General features: G+C 38.8%; 1 protein-coding gene across 1 annotated transcript in view; it reads left to right on the top strand.

Moving 5' to 3' along the window:
• MYO3A (myosin IIIA) overlaps positions 1-19,125 on the top strand; it is a 2,697,794-nt gene that overhangs the window by 2,350,372 nt on the left and 328,297 nt on the right. The gene's annotated exons all lie outside the window — the stretch shown is intronic.

Here is a 19,125-nt window from a genome sequence, read left to right as displayed (position 1 = left end):
TTTAATTTTTAGTGCTGACTTATATAATTGCTTTAGTGAGCAAGTGCCAGGTAACTTAAGTGCAATGTGTTACAGGTAACTTAAATGCAAAAACGACAAACAGTAACTTTCTTTCAAGTGAAACAAGGAAATAAGTACAGTAAGCAATGCAGATATCACTAGTGATCCACAGAAGTGCTGAGAAGCTGCGTATTAGGTGGAATTAGTGTTCCAGGGAAAGAACAAGCAAACAAACAACAAGCATATAAACAAAGCTAGATTCAGCAGGCCTGGATCTAGTCTATGCTACAGCAAACAAGGTGTACGAATTTCAATTTCAGAAAGATACAGTTCAAATATTCAGGCACTATAAACCTTTAACCAGAAATTCCCAGCTCAGAAGGGCAGAGTCCAGCCTCTTCTCCCACAAGCGTGCAGACCACAAACCTTCTTAATGTAAAATAACTGGCCTGAAGCCCAAGTGCTTAAACCAGAACTAATACACTTTGAGAATAACAGACACTGGGCTCTCAATCAGCAGTTCCCAACTTAGAAGGATGAAAGCTACTTGTCCTGCCACCACAGTGCATGCCACAAACCTTCCTAATGTAAAACAACTGGTCTGAAGCCCAAGTGCTTAATCCAAAAGACTTAGAATGATAGCTACACTTTAATCAAGTTACTACCAAGCAGTAATAAATACAATTGAATACTTTAGAGAATGCCTGGATTAGTGCTCAAGTTACACAAACAAAGCTAGATCCAGCAGGCCCGAATCCAGTCTATGCCACAGCAAACAAGGCGCACCAACTTCAGTAAGCAGCAGTTCAGATATGCATACACTATAAGCCTTCAACCAGAAATTCCCAGCTCAGAAGGGCAGAGTCCAGCCTCTCCACCCACAAGAGTGCAGACCACGAACCCTCTTAATGTAAAATAACTGGCCTGAAAGCCCAAGTGCTTAAACCAGAATTAATACACTTTTAGAATAACAGACACTGAGCCCTCAATCAGCAGTTCCCAACTTAGAAGGATGTAAGCTACCTGTTCTGCCACTACAGTGCAGACCACAAACCCTCTCAGTGCAAAACAACTGGTCCAAAGCCCAAGTGTTTAAACCAAAAGGCTTAGAATGAATTACACCAAGCAGTAATAAATACAATTGAGTACTTTTAAGATGATGCAAAAGTAAAAAAAGTAGGTAGAAACACAAGTACAGTAAAAGCAGATGAAATTTTTTTTTTTTCTGAACAAGTGCTGAGATCAAAGAAACAGATTTGAGTGCTATACCTGCAGTTGTTCACTGTACTCTTCCCTGTTCCCCTTATCCTCATTTCATATCATTCTGCGTGATCTAGTCAGCTATCTGAAAAAAAATATTTATTTTGCCTTCACATTAAGCAACAGAATTTCCTGCTGGCTAATAGCAATTAAGTACCCACTACTAGAAACACACCAAATTATTCAGAAGTGGTTTATATTACAGAGTAGGAATACATTTTTTCAACATGATTAATTTTTCTTCTTGGAAGAATAGAGCAGTCAGGAAAACATTCAAACTCAAGGCATGAAACAAAGATAAAATGTGAAAACAATAAAAGTTCTACTAAGACGACCAGCTCAAAGGAGACTCATACTCGAATGTTATTGAGCATGTTCATTCTTTTTATTATACCAAGAACTTGTTCAGAATAAAACAAGTTACATCATACCTGCATTTAAAACTCGAGTAACTAAACAACAAGAATACCTGAGCCAATGAAAACTATAAAACAATTAATTGTTAAGAAATTCACAAGCTAATCACCCTAGACACCCACATTCTGCCCCCACCCCCATTAAGGAAACCACCATAAAAAATTTCTCCAAAGCAAACTTCACACTTTTTAAGACAGAAGTGGCAAACTTCACGACACCCATGCAGATGGACAATAGAGGTACGACTGCTGAATCCTACACAAATGTACTTTATAAGCACTTACACAAGTGCATGGATTGTGCTATCCCTAACAGAACCAAGATGCTATCCTCCAAAACAAGGAAACCAATCTGGTTGTCCCCTGCCATAAACAAACTCTACAACAGAAGAAAGAAACTGTTTCTAAAAAGAGTAAAATCCCATGATTGGAGGAACTCCCTGGTCAGCCTCAGTAAGAAGTTGAAATCCCTTATAAAATCCTCCAAAGCTAGTTACGAAAACAAAATCAGCACTGATTCTAAAGATAACCACAAAGCATTCTATAGCTATGTCAAGAATCTTAATGGCAACACTCAGATCTGCTGTGAGTTACAGCACAATGGCACTAAATATACAGAACCAACTGATATTGCCAACATCCTGGCAGATAGGTTCAGTGCTAACTTTACCTCCCTCTCACCCCCTAAAAGGCCCATCTCTGTACTGGAAGAATGCAAAGTTCTTGTAATCATGGCTACACAGGTAAAAACCACACTCTCCAAAGTCAAGAACACAGCATCCATGGGACCTGACAACATCCCAGGCTGGGTTCTAAATGAACTGCAGAATGAACTGGCACCCCATCTAAGCACCATGTTCAATCATAGCCTCACCTCAGGCTTTGTGCCTACTGAATAGCCTACAGCGATAGTTATCCCACTCCACAAAGGGGGAGCCACCACGGACCCTGGGAACTACCACCTCATTAGCCTAACGAGCCTGGTCTGCAAGGCCATGGAACGTATCATCATGGAACTTATAAATAAACACATTGGTAATCTCCAAACTCTGGACCCCACCCAGTTCAGGTTTGTAAAAGACAGATCATGTCTCCTAAACCTGATAGACTTCTTTGAAGCAGTCACCAAAGCCATAGATGAGGGTAAGGTGGTTCACACAGCCTATCTAGATCTCGCCAAGATGTTTGATACCACCCCCCCACTCTGGAATTATAGATAAACTCACTAAAATAGGTATAAATCCCTATGTCACAAGATGGGTTGCCAACTGGCTCACTGACAGAACCCACACTGTGAAAGTAGCAGACTCCAAATCCGACTTCAGACTAGTGACAAGTGGAGTACCACAGGGTTCACTCCTGAGTCCTCTCCTGTTTGGAATCTACTTTTCTGAAGTACAGGCTAACATAGAAGGTCTTTGGCTAACGAAGTTCACAGATGACTGCAAACTAGAAGCCATGACTGCAGACTAGGAGACATAATCGAAACTCCTAATGATGTGGACATCCTACAAAATGGCTTCACTAAGACAGATGCCTGGTGTCAAAGCCATGGCCTCAAGCTAAATGCCAAAAAGTGCATTGTCATCCCCTTTGGTAAAAACTCTGTACCCATGAGCTACCACATAGGTAGTACTCTAATGAACACCAAAAGTGTGATAAGAGACCTTGGGACACAGGTGGACAGCAGTCTCTCCTTTGATAATCACATCACCACAGTAGTCAGGAAATCCTTCTACATGGCATACCTTATCACAAAAGGTTTCTCATCCAGGAAAAAATAGGTCATTGTTCCCCTCTACTCATCACTCATTAGACCCATTATAGAGTACAGTGCCCCTTTTGGTATGTACCTCATATGACATCTACAACAACTGGAAAGGCTGCAGAAATACCTCCCAAAGAGGATTACCAGCCTCAAACAGATGCCTGTCCTTAGTGATTCAAATATAACCTGACAGAATCTCATTCATTTTCCACTTGATGCTATATAAAGGTGCCTAACCGAGCAAAGTAGAAGAAACTGGCAATGAGGTTGTTGTAGAACAAGCTGCAGATTCTTATTCTAGAAAATAACAAAACTTTAAATGCTGTTATGAGAAGATGAAGAGAGAACCTTTCAGCAAGCTACAGAAGATCGAATAACTTTGATTTAGAACAGAAGAAGGAAGGGAAAATAGCAGGAAAAAAGAAATAAAGATAGAAAGAAAGAAACAAAAATGACTGGGAAGCCACAGGCAAAAGCAGATACAAATAAATGGCAACAGCAGCTGAAAGACAATATCTAACACTCACAGTTTTTTTAACGAATCAGAGAAAGCAGTGTGAACTTAACAGAATACTTCAAACAATATGTAGTGCAAATGCCACAGATTAAGGAAAAAGTGCAGTTTTCTTTCTAGTTTAATAGCATGGATAATGCTATCAGCTGAAATATAAGAAAAAAGGAAACACTTTGTTCCTTTTGTTAACTGGGTAGATGGGCAGGTTTAAACTGGTATCACAGAAAAGAAAACAAGCATACATGTATTGATAAAGTGAACTGGTACATGCATAAACTGTATCTGTGCATACTACTATAAAGAAACATCAGACTGAGCAGCACTGGTGGTTGTTGTTGTTGTTGTTGTTGTGTCTTCCGGCTTTTTCCTGGTTAGGGGTCACCACAGCGGAACTCTGGTCCGCTAATGATTGGCAGTAGATTTTTACGTGCCAAGTTGCCAGCCCTGTCGCACAACCTTCAACGAAGGTACATCCATTCATGCATGTCTCCACACAGAAGACGCTCTAGATGAGAATCGAACCAGACAGCGTCTTACTGTGAGGCAACAACGCTACCACAGCACCCAGCAGCACTGGTGGTATAGGGAAAAAAACTTAGACTACAGCCCAGATGTCCTGGGTCTGATTAACAGTTGAGGCACTGGTGGACTGGCAGGGAGATGGCTGACTGCTTTCCTGTTTTTTTCCTGTGATATTCCCTGGTGTAGCTTGGGGATGTCTCACTAGGAGGTATGGGCCAAATGGGAGATAGGGTGGAGACAAGGCTCAGTTGCTGTGGAGTTGGAGCAATATGCAGCTGTGCCTCATTGTGCACTATAAAGAAACTAAGGGTGGGGGAAGCAACTCTCTTGGCAGATGTGAAAGGCCAGGTCCTGAGGACACCCTCAAGTTCCATTCTATCCATGTCATAGATGGTACAAGGGATTAAGGAAGTGGCTGGCACACCCAGAGATGGGGATAGGGTGGTGGAGAGCTATAGGGTAATGCAGAAGGGAGAAAAAAATCCCCCCACACAAAAAAAAGGAGCATCAGCTTGTCATCATAAAGTGTGACAATATGTGCAATGAACATAAAAGCAGAATAATGTACCATTACATTAAGGATGTAAAGGTGCTAGAAAGGTGATTTCAGAGACTCAGTACTCACTATAACATAACAAAAAAGTATCACTAATACAATGATAATGCCTGAGGAAGTAAAGTGTGGATGTTTGAATGGGTTGGGGGCTGATGAATCTGTGGCTAGAAACATTCTCATGGTTTGTGTATTGTTATACTGCTAAAGTAAGCATACTGCACTTTTGAATACTTATGTAAAATGAACAATGCTACTTAACTAATGCTGCAAACCATTCCAAGTAATTACGATGATAAAAATAACCAACTTCTGATGAAATAACAAAAATTATAATCTTAATATTCATTCTTAATCATTTACTTAGTACTAATTCTGCCATTCCCATATCATTTGATGGCTGCGTAGCTACAATCATTAGGTCATACATCCAATACAACTATGAAGTTATGGACAGGTTAACAAGGAGGGTAGGAGCATGGCTTGCTTATGTATCCTCTGGAGTGATGTAAGTAAATTTTGTCAGAATTAATTCACTACGTGCATGCTGGCAAACACCAAAGCCTATTTCTACACCAGCCCTACCTGATACTATCCTTCAATTTGTCTTGTATATTATTTCTCTTCCAGTATCAACAAATACAAACCTTTGTTCCTTCCAACATGAACAACTCATTTTTTTATAAAAATCTAACAAAGCAGACACAGATTAAATACAGGCTTTACCTTTTCAATCCTGATCTAGGCCCTCTGCTTTCATACTGCCAAAAACATATTTTGTTTGGTAATGAATAAACTGGTTCACCATGTTCGATGAAAAAGGGCCTGCTGATCAATGACTTCATATTTAATTCCATAAATGGGTGCCCCCCCAGCTTGGTCTTCTTTTGCATTAGATGTTGAGACCTGATTGACAGCTTACTCCCGCCATGATACCTAAGTTGTTAACCAGATAGCATCCAGTGTTGACTATCACTCAAATTCCCCAGGGGACTGCAGTCCGGATAAAATGAGCTAGTTAGCAAATACTATAATAATGTCTTAATTAGAATTCCTCTGTTTAAAATACTGTAGTAGTTTGGATTAAGGGTGTCACTCTTTATCTATTGTATAAATTATGATGTACTGTGTACCTGACAGTATCTTTTTGTGCCAAACATTATGCTGGAAAATTTGCATCTACCAAAATCATTTCTTGCATATCACTGAGGAAATGTGTACAAATCCACACAGGAGTGGATGTTAATTTCTTAGGAGACTTGTATAGGCAAATCATTGAGCTTTGATGATCTGCAAATATATTTGACTAAACAGGGTTTCCTCCTCAGTGATGTGGTTCTTTGCAGGAGTGTTCAGTCTTTTTAGACAGCTAGAACATATCTTTTAAACTGTATGTAACCATTGAAAGTAATGAGTCCAGATGAAGGCATAAAGAAACTTTATACATGATAGGTATTCAACAAAATAATAAATGATAAAGAAGTCACATGACACATAAACCCAACTATTTTAACACCCTTTAAAGATACAGGTATCACATTGTCACAGTCTGGTTACATATGACTACAAATGCTACATCACCTTTATTTAAAAAAAAGATATGAGTAATACGAACAGCTGCAGTTAAAGATTAACTGTAAATAACTAACACTACACTATAACTAGACTATGTGTGACATGCGAGATCTGCGTAAGACAATAATCAGTTCAAAGTGTGTGAAGAGACTATTCATTGTGTACACTCACTATACCATAGCAACACTATACCATAGCAACATCTCAATCAGTTGTTTTGTAACTTGTACACTGATTCAAGTGGCTTGAAAGGGAACTCTGGCATTATTTGACATAGCAGCTGACCAAACATTAGTTCTCACATCCGGCTGTATCTTAACTAGTTTTTGACCCAGCGTGTCTTCACAGTGAGCCTGAGAACCATTGTTAAAAATATTCACAAATGGAGAAAGTGATGGTGCTTTGTCTAGCTCAGAGCCTCAAGCTAACATACCAGACTGTTTAATTAAATACTTCCTAATGCTTCAGTATGTGTAAATGTCTGGGTCTTCGACCAAACATCATTTGTTTCACTTGACCAATTACTATTGCTGGTAATTTGCTTTTACAGCTCAGATATATTCCTTGAGGCCTTATCACATTAACTTTTTAGTCTGTGTGACTCTTAATGGCTCAGTTACATGCCTTTTTATGTTCAGGTACTGGTACAAAATATGAGGATGGTAATTTAGCTTTAAGATGTCTTTTAATTGACAACTGTACAACTGAAAATTGCAAACATTGTAAATTTGCATTTTTGTATTCTAGACTTCAGATATAAAAGACATGAACCTGAATTTTCAAAACTGTCATATTTGTGGTAAACCCAAGCAAACTGTCAGAAGACATGAAGTCCGAGCTGGAGAGGAATGTTACCCAGTAGTAGACAGAAATAGTGATACGAACGCTAGCTGCAGGGAAAGCTCCAGGGTTTAATGGGTTTACAGTGCACTTCTACAAAATGTTCAAGGGATTGTTATGTCGAACTCTGCTCACATTATTCCAAGAGGTTACAAAAAGAAGTGGATTCCCAGAAGAGATGCTTAAGGCTAGAGTTATAATGCAAAACCTCATAAAGACAGGTATAAAGCGAAAAACTTTAGGCCTATCTCACTGCTGCAAAACAAGTTTAAGATTTTTGCTAGGATTTTAGTGGCTCAGTTAGAAAAGTTCCTGCCTTTGATAATAAAAAGTAGCCACTTAGATTTTAGAAAAGGACAGCAGGCAGGACCAGATACAGTCAGGCTTTTGCTAAATGTGCAAGAATATTGCAAACCGCTTAAGATACATACAGGAGCCTTGCTGACTGACTTTAATAAGGCATTTGACTCCATTAAATGGCCCTTTTTACGGAGGGTACTTGAGTTGTATGGGGTACCCTTCCAGTTTCAGTGACAAGTGTAAGCTGTTATATAGGGTTCAAAAGCACAGTTATGGGTGAACAATGTGCTCTCACTCTCAATTAGACTAGGCAGAGGAACTTGTCACATCTGTCCACTGTCCTCCTTACTTTTTGTGTTAGCGGTATCAGTTAGAGATATCTATTTAAGTGAACATTTCAAGAAGTTCAAGATAAGAAACGGGAATCTTTTTTTATTGCACTGACCTTGTGGTTTGCAGATAACTATATTATATGATTAGATAATCCAATAGAGCAGATCAGAGCAGTTCTATAAGAACTAGAAAAGTTGTCATCCTGCACAGGTTTAAGAGCCAGTCTAGATAAAATGACCTTTCATATGTTTGAACAGAGAGAGTTGACAGATTCCTCACTGGTCTCCCATTTTGGCTGTACAATGGTCCCACAAGCAAAATATCCTGGTATCTTAATCTCCTAGTTGATGAACACACTAGAAGAACAGAATATGATGGTACCTTTTGAAGAAATAAGGTATAATATTGGTAGATGGAAGAAATCAAATCTCTCAATTTTGGATAAAACACAGGTGATTAAAATGTGTATTCTGCACAGGATTCTGTTTGTGTTTAGGCATCTGCCTCATGCCATCCTTCTGCCTGATGTGAAATCTCAGATGCTCAGGTAAGAGCTGCCCTCTCCAAAGAAAAAACACAGCATCAATGGGACCAGACGGTGTCCCGGCCTGCGTCCTACATGAACTCCAAGAAGAGCTAAACCCAAACATAAAACTACTGTTCAATCACAGCCTTACTACAGGATATGTGCCCAAAGAGTGGTGTACAGCAACAGTGGTCCCTCTCCACAATGGTGGTGCCTCAAGGGATCCTGGTAACTATTGCCCCATAAGCCTGAATAGCTTGGTCTGCAAAGCTATGGAATGAATCATCATGGACCTCATAAATAAAGATATTGGGGACCTACAGACACTGGATCCTACCCAGTTTGGCTTTGTTAAGGGCAGATCCTGCCTCTTAAACCTAGTTGATTTCTTTGAAACAGTCACTAAGTCCATTGACGAGGGGAAGGTGGTCCACACAGCCTACCTGGACCTCACAAAAGCCTTCGATACAATACCCCACTCAGGCATTACAGATAAGCTCACCAGCTTAAATATAAACCATTATGTCACTAGATGGATTGCAAACTGGCACAAGGACAGAACCCACATGGTTAGAATTGCTGAAGTCATGTCAGACTCCAAACCATTTACAAGTGGCATCCCACAAGGCTCAGTCCTGGGACCCCTCTTGTTTGGTATATATTTCTCGGAGGTACAGGCCAACATGGAAGGACTGTGGCTGACCAAGTTTGCAGCTGACTGCAAACTGGGCGCCATAATCGACACTCCAGCCAACACAAGCATCCTCCAAAAGGGCCTCATAGAAACAGACAACTGGTGCCAGAGCCATGGCCTAAAGCTAAACGCCAAAAAGTGTATAGTCATCCCCTTTGGCAAAAACAAAGTGCCCACAAATTACCACATAGGTGGTAATCCATTAAGTACAGAAGAAGTAATTAGGGACCTGGGGACCCAAGTTGATAGCAATCTCTCATTTGACAACCACGTGGCCAAAGTGGTTAGAAAAACATTTTATATAGCCCACCTAATCATGAAGGGATTCACATCTAGATCAGGGGAGGTCATCGTGCCTCTTTACTCATCTCTCATCAGGCCCATAATTGAGTACAATGCCCCTTTTGGGATGTACCTTACCAGACACCTGCAGCAACTGCAAAGACTCCAAAAGTACCTCACCAAGAGGATCAAAGGGCTCAAACAGATGCCATATGCTGCCCGGTTAAAGAAACTCCAGCTCTACTCAGTGGCATACCACCTGCTCAGAGGCGATCTGTGCCTGACGTATAAAGCCATGTCCAACCCGGAATTAATGGACATGCTGCACCTCAGAAAATCCAAATCCCATCGAGCTACGCTCGAGAGACTTGAACCTCAGCACTGAAATAAATAGGATATGCTGGAGGGACAGATTCATAACCCAGAGGCTCCCTTCACTCTGGAATAAAATCCCAGAACAGGTTAGGCAGAGTCCCTCATTGACTCTCTTCAAGAGGAATCTTGATGAGTGGATGGGAGATCGTAGGTTTACCCCGGGTATTACTTCTGTGTCACTGTTAGACAGAGGCACAGTATACTAACCTCGAAAAAGGGCATAGCAAAATTATTTTAAAATGGGTGGCGAAAGCCAAACACACTCTGGCTAGGCTTATAAATGCCCTAGGGCAGATAGCCTAGTATGAACCTATGAACCTATAGCCTAGTATGAACCTATGAACCTATGAACAAAGTTCAAGAATAAGCAAATTCTTCTTCTTAATAAATTTAAGATAAGCTTTCCCTAGACTTAAAACCTGTCGGTGGCACTTCATGCAGTTATGATCAGTTATATCTAGACTGAGCCTTCATAAATGGCTGGGAGGGGGTTGTTAACTCATTATAAGCAGAAGATAGAGCAGACAGCACAAGCAAGAGGTTTGGCACTTTATTGATGGTACATTTCCCATAAGCAACTGGTTAAAAGCCTGATTATATGCACCTAATTTCATTTTGTCTGGAAGTTGGTAAATGGTGGAGAATTGTGATCAGATTGATAGAATGGGCATGTAGGATGCCTCTCCCAGACATAATTGACAGAGGATTCTGGGTCCTGGGTTAAAAGAGAATGAAATTCCCTGGGGAAAACAGAGTTAGCCTGGGTCCACACAGTGAAAGCACTTTTTATGGTCTGTCTCTTTCATTACTGGAAATTCTGCCTAACTATTGAGTGAAAAGTTTTCTGATATTGAGGACTAATAATGAGGACTAAGCTGAAAGGATAGTCAAGCAAGAAATTAGATTTGGCTCAATGGGATTAATACTGATGCATTTTTTTTTCATTTAAGTTACAAGAAGACAGTATCAGGTTGACATAGTAAAATTACCATTTTAGGGTCAATGCTCAAGAATGATACTGTTTGATGGAGTAATTCCTAATTTTATAAAAATCTTATGCTTTCCTGTATGATTTTCAAAAAAACTGAGTAGAGATTGTTAACGAATTATTGGACTTGTTAGAAATGATGTGTTTAATGGAATGCATTGGTTATATCAAGTTTAAACTTCTTCATTTTAATGACTAATAGATCAAATGCGTGTGTTAGATGTCTATGAAATATTACATTCCAGTTACTAGCTTTCATCTTAAAATCTTTTTGCAATATGTTTTGACAAGTTAATGTGTAATATGGCAGACCTAATAAAGTTGTTTTAAGAAACTCATATTTCCTTATCAGATTTTGATAGAATGAATAATGCAATCATCTTCCCCATTGTTATGAAGATATCTCAGACTTTAGGGGGAATATTTACATTTTTGTTGGTTTACAAAGTATGGAATTTGTGGCTCAGGAAATATGGAACCTTAATTGATAGTACTTCATCAGGTAAACCATCCAAGCAAAAACAGATTACAATACTGTTATAACATTAGGTCAAGTATTCTGACACAGTTAAACTACTTCCAGGTATGTTGAATAGTAGTCAGCACATCGTAAATAACAAGCATCTTTGTACTGAAATAAGTCTGCTTCTTAAATCATCCAAGGTTGAATCAGAATTTTGTGTGGCAACACTTCCCATTTTTAGTCTGATTACTGAATATATTGTATATTTCATGCTCTTGAATCATTTATTCAATCTACTCAGACATCTTTGGCCAAAAATGAGTATTGCATATTCTTTCATTACTTCAATCATTCCCAGATCTGAGTCATGAATGCCATGTAACATAGCATCACATTGCAAGAATTATAGCTGTTGCACCTTTACATATTAAGACTTGAAATGACTTGACATGAAAGCTTAGAACAGAATGGAAAATACTATTTTATGTCTGCATGCACTGACATTACATTTTCTTGCTTCTCTTATGTAACCGTATTGCTCACTAGTCAAATTTTTGTGTCTTCTCTCATACAGATTCTTTGGTCTTCTGATTTATGAGTTGAAATAGGCAATTATTGGATGATACATAAAACTTCCATATCTTTCTCTAAATAGCCGTTTTATGTTCCTGCAAGTATAATCTACTCAGGGTGTCAGCTGCATGCATCAGCTTATCTGGGTTGTAGTGAACCTGAATATAATTGTTTTGTAATGGTGGTAATATTCTAAAAAGTATAGATGGTACAATATGAAGAAATATTTTAAATATACTATGCTATGCCTTATAGTTTGAAACTTCATTAATTAGTATACTATTGATATAATGATGATGTATTTGACAATCAATGACTATGGCTATCATCTTCTTCTCTATTTGAGCAAAGTGTGTATGAGAATTAGTCAGAGCCCTGACCCATCTGCTGCTGCTGCTCTGTCTTCTTTCTGTAGTACTACTCTAAGCCCTTGTTGATTCACATCTACTTGAAGTACAGCCTCTGTGACTAATGTTTTAGCATCTCAAAGCCTCTACCTTACTCTTATGACAAAAGTCAAAACATCATATTCTAGTAGACTCCCAACCAGCACTTTTATATCCATGAAGTTTTGAGTGAACTTGGAAAGACATTGCACAACACAAAGTAATCACATATGGAGATTACCTCTCTTGGTGCTTCTGAATAGTCACTGTTTCATTGATCATAGATTACCACATAGACCATGTACTTTAGAGATGATACACAGAATCTGATAATTGCTCTTGTTCACTTTTAAGCCTTCTTGCCTCAGGTTGACTATCAGCTTGATATGTTGTAAACATTGTTCCAGTTTAGTTGCAGCCCATACAAGAAGTTCATCAATGATATTGACTACTCCTTTGAATTATTTAACTATTTCATTCCCTGCTCTTTGAAACACTTCTGGGATGATGAGATTCCAAAATATAATCTTAGATGCCTAACAAACAACTGTTGAGTATACAATACTTTGAGCTAGGTGTATCTATCCACTTTATCAAAACTATTGATTAGAATCATACAATGAGAAGAACAAAGCATTAGTTATAGTTTTAATATCCTCCTCAGTAGTTTGTAGTGGATAATGTTCCCTTTCAATGCACATAGGTCCATAGGTTAAATGGTTAGTACTAGGCTAACTGCCCTTATGGGCCATTTTAAGTCTAGCCAATTCCTCCATGTGAGGATCAAACTCTGCACCTTACATCTTTAAGGTAAACACCATTATGCCAACCTCCCAACCTATGCCAAGCTGCCAAGCTCCCACATGTTAAGTGTTCAGGATCTGTTTATATTCTATGTTTGCCATGCTTTACAACTCTCATCATGCTTCAAATTCATTCAGATGAATCTGTCAATTTAACAGTTACTCCCATAGCTTTCATGTGGTCATCTCTGCTCTGTACTGGTGTGAGTGCTACCCACACCCTTTTTCAGGGGATGAACAGCCAGTATTGCATCAAGTGAAAATCAGTATGGTACTCTAGTTGTAAATAGCCTAGACTGGTAAATAACTAGCATAGCTATACAAGATGTCATCAGTATTTTAAGGAACATGTTTCTTAAGTTTATGTTTTTTCATCATCCATGAAGTGTTCATTAAAGTTTTCCAGTTATTAATTTAGTAGCTGCATCGGCACTTATAGAAGATTCTTTCAAAAGTACTTTTATAGAAGAAACATGCATACCAACATTATTTCCAGCTTTAATGTCTTTGCAACTAACAGATTGTGTGATTTACTTACCTTTACAAATGTGCAAGCTAACCTTGTGGCTATTATGTATAGTCTAATTTCTAGTACCATTGGATTTAAATGCTAATTATTTGATTTAATAATACTGTTATCTGCCTTATCAGTCAATCATTTTGAAACTGCACAATATGAATCATATTAATCCTACCAAGTATTTCCAGTTGTTCTCCATACTCCATACACTTGGTTGCTTCAGTGCTTTTCCAAAAAATATTAGTGGGAAAATAAGCTTACATTTTCTATAGTTATACTTACAGACAAGCAAAATATGAGCCACATACTTTAGATTATGCCCAAGAAATGACAAAACAGTGCATTTAAACTTGTAAAGACTAAGGCAAACTGGAGGAAGGTTAGTGCAAGCTGATTAACAGCTATGGTGTGCAAATTACTTAGTTTCATCTATATGTTTCTAAGTTCATTCAAGATTGGGTGGTAGAGGTAGCTTGTAACTGAGGTAAAGTAACTGTTTGTTGACCAAGGTGGTAAACTGATCATGAGAGCAGTTTCAATTCCAGATGAAAGGTGAATACATCAAACTGGAACACCAAGAAAAGAATGTATTCAAAAGGGTGAATAACAGGTGACAACTTGAGCAAAGCTAAATTCCTAATAATATGGAATAATTCTTGAGGTAATCAATAGACTCATTGTTTATTCAAATTCTCATATTACACATCAGCAACCAGTTTGTGGCTGCCAATAGTGAGTCAGTGGAGATGCCTATGGACTCTTGTAGGAATATCCTCATAATATCTAGTGAATGTAGATGAGGAGAAACCCACAGCTTGCTCCTGTTCACGTAACATGTTCACAAGTATTGATGGCCTTATTGGTTACCTTGGTGAACAATAACATGTAGTGAAAACAAATTATTATCCACACAGATCTTCAGCCAATAGTACAGAATTACAGAGAACACAGGAACGGCCAGATGTGAACCAAAGTATTCATCATGCCACATCTCTATAATAAAAGTCAAGTCAACATTGTATACAGGCTCATTAATACCACTAGATTTGTTGCAGATATACTTGGGATTGAAATAAAGTGCCATTAATAATACCAGCTTAGGTCCCAGACTGTTGTGTGATAAGAATAGCTGACTCTCTGGTTACATCACACAAGACAGAAATACTACCTGCATGCCCTTCCACAACAGGGTGGTGCCTGCCTACCAAAACAACCAACATGGCCAAGCAATCATCTGTGTTCTTCTGGGGACTCGCCATTGGCCATTTTAGAATACAGTACTTTCCATACAAGTAATAGCCAATAAAATGAAGTCTATGAGCTTCTGCCATATTTTTCATTGGGATCCCTGTATTTGTACTCATACTCTTAAGCTACTGCAAAATGATTCACAGCAGTTGCATAGCCCCCTTGAAAGAATGTCTTAAATACAAATATCAGTACTGCAGTAAAACAGTTACCGCACCCAGTGGAACAAAGCCTTGGACAGGGTTATTTAATAAAAATGTTGCATTTTTAGATATTCTAACCAGTGCCCTAATGTGGTAAACAAGTGGAAGCTGAATCTGATCACCAGGAAATTAAAAAAAGGAGTATCAGTCACTTCAGGAGCAAATGTGGGCAAGCCCCAGCTAAATACTCTGGCAATAAAGCACTTTTTCAAATATGTGTCTGTAAATGAAAAACAGTAGCAGTGCTGTTGGCACATTAACATTTAACAGGATGACTCTGTATTTGCCATCTAGTATGTCTGACACTTTTAATAATTACTTTACATCAAGTTATTGAACCATATAAAACCAGGACACATGGACTGAAGTAGCCCCATGATTATTTGTGACATGGTCTGTAACACCTCATGTAAAGTGATAATGATTTGTAGCATGGGCCCTGATGAACGAAAAGGAAGGGGAATATGCAAGTTAAAGGAACCACTCACCCTTCCTTTAATAATTCCCTTGAGTAAACTGTTGTCATCTGGTGTTATCCCTGAAGTCTGGAATCGAGCAACAACCTGGGAATAGTTATAACTTTATTTAAACTGTCTACTTAAACTTTACTTGACACTTTGCATATATATTATAGTTGTATCATCCTTGGGTGTCAAGTAGCTAATCACGTGCTGATCAGCCCCTCCTATCTTTTTATATCATACTGGAAATCCACATCTATAACCAGAACCAGACTTGATTGCATTAAAGGTAAAAATGAGAAATAGTTGTGTGGCAGCAGAATGTTCTTTTTTTTCCCTCCCTGCATATCTGTTATCAACTGTCCTGCCAGGGTTGAGTACTGACTTGAGAAAACTGTTATACAAATGTGCCACCTTTTTCCTTCTGATCTGTGGCATGATTGTGAACACCTTTGTCTGAGATGACTGAGGGTGTAGTTACTCTATGTTTAATGGCCAGACCCTAATTGTCTCCAGTCTAAAGAATACAGGCAGTCCAGAACACAGTTGAGTAGCCTATCTAGTAAGGTCCAGCAATAGTTGGATGAGTTAGGTTTCCTGATTGAGGTGTACCATACTACAAACATCAAGGGTGAGTTTCTAATCATGCATCACATTACCAAGAGTAGGTTTCAATGTGGCCAATACACTGCAGCTCTTCATGTACAGAGGAAGCATATTCCAGAAGTACGGGATTCTCTAGGCTAGCAATCTTCCATGCCAGCATGTTCTATTTATGTGCCTGCAAAGGGTAAGGTCTTTGGTGTGAGTGTTTGTAGTGCTGTTTGTTTTGAATATGTAGAAGATCAAGCAGGGTAGGATCTTTCTTGACTCAGACGTCCAGTCTTAGAAGGAACTTATATGATACAGAATATAGTGAGAGGTCATGTATTCTGTCAGATTAGCTTATAGTTTCCTCATCAGAAATATTTGAGGCATTTTATGTAGGGCAAGATACTTAGGGAGATACATGCTGAAAGATGACAGAAGGAGAAACATGTGAATGATGGCCTTCCACTGACCCAGGCAGTTTTAGCCCCAATAAGTCTGACCAGCCTCATATGCAAAGCTATGGAAAGACTTATCATGGAATTGATGAATCAGGACATAGGGAAGGCAATGTATACTTTGATCTACCCAAAGCTTTTGATACAATTTCCCACTCAGGCAAAAGTAGAAAAGTTAAATAAACTAGGAATAATCCCCTGTGTCACCCACTGGATTGCCAACTAGTTCATATATAGGATATAGATAATAAAAACAGGGGAAGATATCTCCACAAAAAGGGCAAGGTTCTGTGCTGAGACCTATCCTGTTTGGCATCCACTTTACTGAAGTAAAAGCCAGTAAGAAAGGGCTCTGGCTAAGTTAGCAGAAGACTGCAAGGTAGGAGCAGTCATCGAATCCTTAAATGACATAGCCATCCTGCAGGAAGATTTACTCTAAATAAATAACTGGTGCCAAAATCATGGACTGAAACTAAATGCCAAAAATGTATTATTGTATCCTTCAGGAAGTCAGCTACCCCAGGGAACTACCACATTGACAATCCACCCCTAAGAGTTTATCCAGTTGTTCAGAATTTAGAAACTTAGGTGGATAATCACCTAACTTTTGATCGACATGTTTCTATTGTTGCAAGCAAATTCTATATTGCATAATTTAAAAACAAAGGGATTGTGTCTAGATCTAGGGATGTCATTGTCCCCCTTTACTCAGTCCTGATTAGGCCAGTCATTGAATATAATGCCTCCTTTGGCATGTATCTGTCCAGACACATGCGACAACTGGAATGCCCATAGAGATACCTCACTAAAAGGATACAAGGCTTAAACAACATGTCCCACATGAAACGAGCCAATTCAATATCCAACACATATTTAAGGATTAATGTTAGCAAACAAAAGGAAACATACTTACACTTTCAACAAAGACTTGTAAGTATGGTGGTTGTTGAACAGAGTGAGAGGATACACATAAACAATAAAAATCAATGGAATTGTTTAGTAGAGGGGATAAGAGTCAGGCAAGGATAAGTGGGAACCAGAAGGAGGAAGGATTATGTTTTGTGTCCTGCTGGGAAGAAAGAGCATTTACACTGGTAATCACATGTGTTTCTAGAAAGTTACAAACTTTAGGGTAGGAGGTAGTATCCTTAAAATTGGATAGAGGGATTTCCAAAGTTTAGGGTCAAATATAGTTAAAGCATGGTCGGAGTAGTACAATTTGAACTGAGGTGGATTACATGAGTAGAGGTTGAAGTTTTAGATGTTGTAAGTGGGTGCAGGCATTATCAGTTTGCAAGTTAAAGGTGGAAAAGAGTGTTCATGAAGAAGTTTGTATATCAGAGAAGCCAGGAGTTCTGTCCTTTAAGAGGAAGCCGTGCCACTTTTTCCAGAGTAATGCAGTGGTGTTGAAATCTGTGGGAGTATGGAATGAACCTGCAGATTGTGTTAGAAAGGTCTGTATGGTAGTTGAGATTTTAACTGAGGCACCTACAGCCAGAGGGGGGTCAAATTCCAGTTGAGAAATAGGATTCCTTTCCCACTGTCTTATCTGCTTGAGCAGGATTGAAAGGCAGAGACTTTATATGCCCAGAGAAGAGACACAACCTTTTTATAAGTGTTTTCCAGAAAGCTGGCATAATTTAAGACGTTTACCTTACAGACACAAGGTGCAGGATTTGAGTCTCACGTGGGATAATTGGTTAGGCTTAAAATGGTACTCAAGGGCAATTAGCCTAGTGCTAATCTATGAACCAAAGTATTGCAAGTGAGAGGTTGGCATAGTGGTTAAGGTGTTTACCGTACAGACACAAGGTGCAAAGTTTAATTCTCACCTGGGGTGATTGGCTAGGCTTAAAATAGCACATTAGGGCAGCTAGCCTAGTACTAATCTATGGACCTATAAAGATGTAATTTAAATGAAAGAGATATGTCTTTACAGAGACTAAGATATTAAAAAGAGAAAACTTATTTTCAAAGTGGGACTTACTGTGATCCTGAAATGTTAAGGACTTAGTACATATTGAATTTTTTTGTTTGGTCCCGCATACGAAAGCTTTAGATTTTGATGAGTTAAGTCTTTGATTTTTTTCTGGATATACTGAATGAAGTTGTGGAAGTCTTATTGAAGGTCTTATTGTAGAGAGATGAGGCATTGATTAGAATGGTAATGAAGAATGCCATCAATGTACTGAAGCAGACGAAGATGAGGGAGATCAGAAGGAAGGAAGCTTAAGTAGAGTGAGAATAGGAGAGGAGCAACAATGTAACATTAAGGGGCTCCTTTGAGAACAGGAAATGAAATGGAGAAAGAAGAGCTAAAGGTCATGAAGAAGTGGCAGTGGGAAAAGTAGTTACGGAGCAAAGGAATAACGCTAGGGCAAATGCTGCTATCTACAAGGTGGTCTTAGAGTGTGGTGTGGTTAATTAAGTCAAACGGTCTAATAAGGTCTATGAAGATGACCCCAGACAATATTCC

The sequence above is a fragment of the Protopterus annectens genome, chromosome 3.part0 (genome assembly GCF_019279795.1).
Source record: "Protopterus annectens isolate FY-2018-M chromosome 3.part0, PAN1.0, whole genome shotgun sequence".
In the NCBI taxonomy this organism is placed as follows: Eukaryota; Metazoa; Chordata; order Ceratodontiformes; family Protopteridae; genus Protopterus; species Protopterus annectens.
The sequence above is the reverse complement of the archived record's forward strand: the minus strand, read 5'-3'. Positions and strand labels throughout refer to the sequence as shown.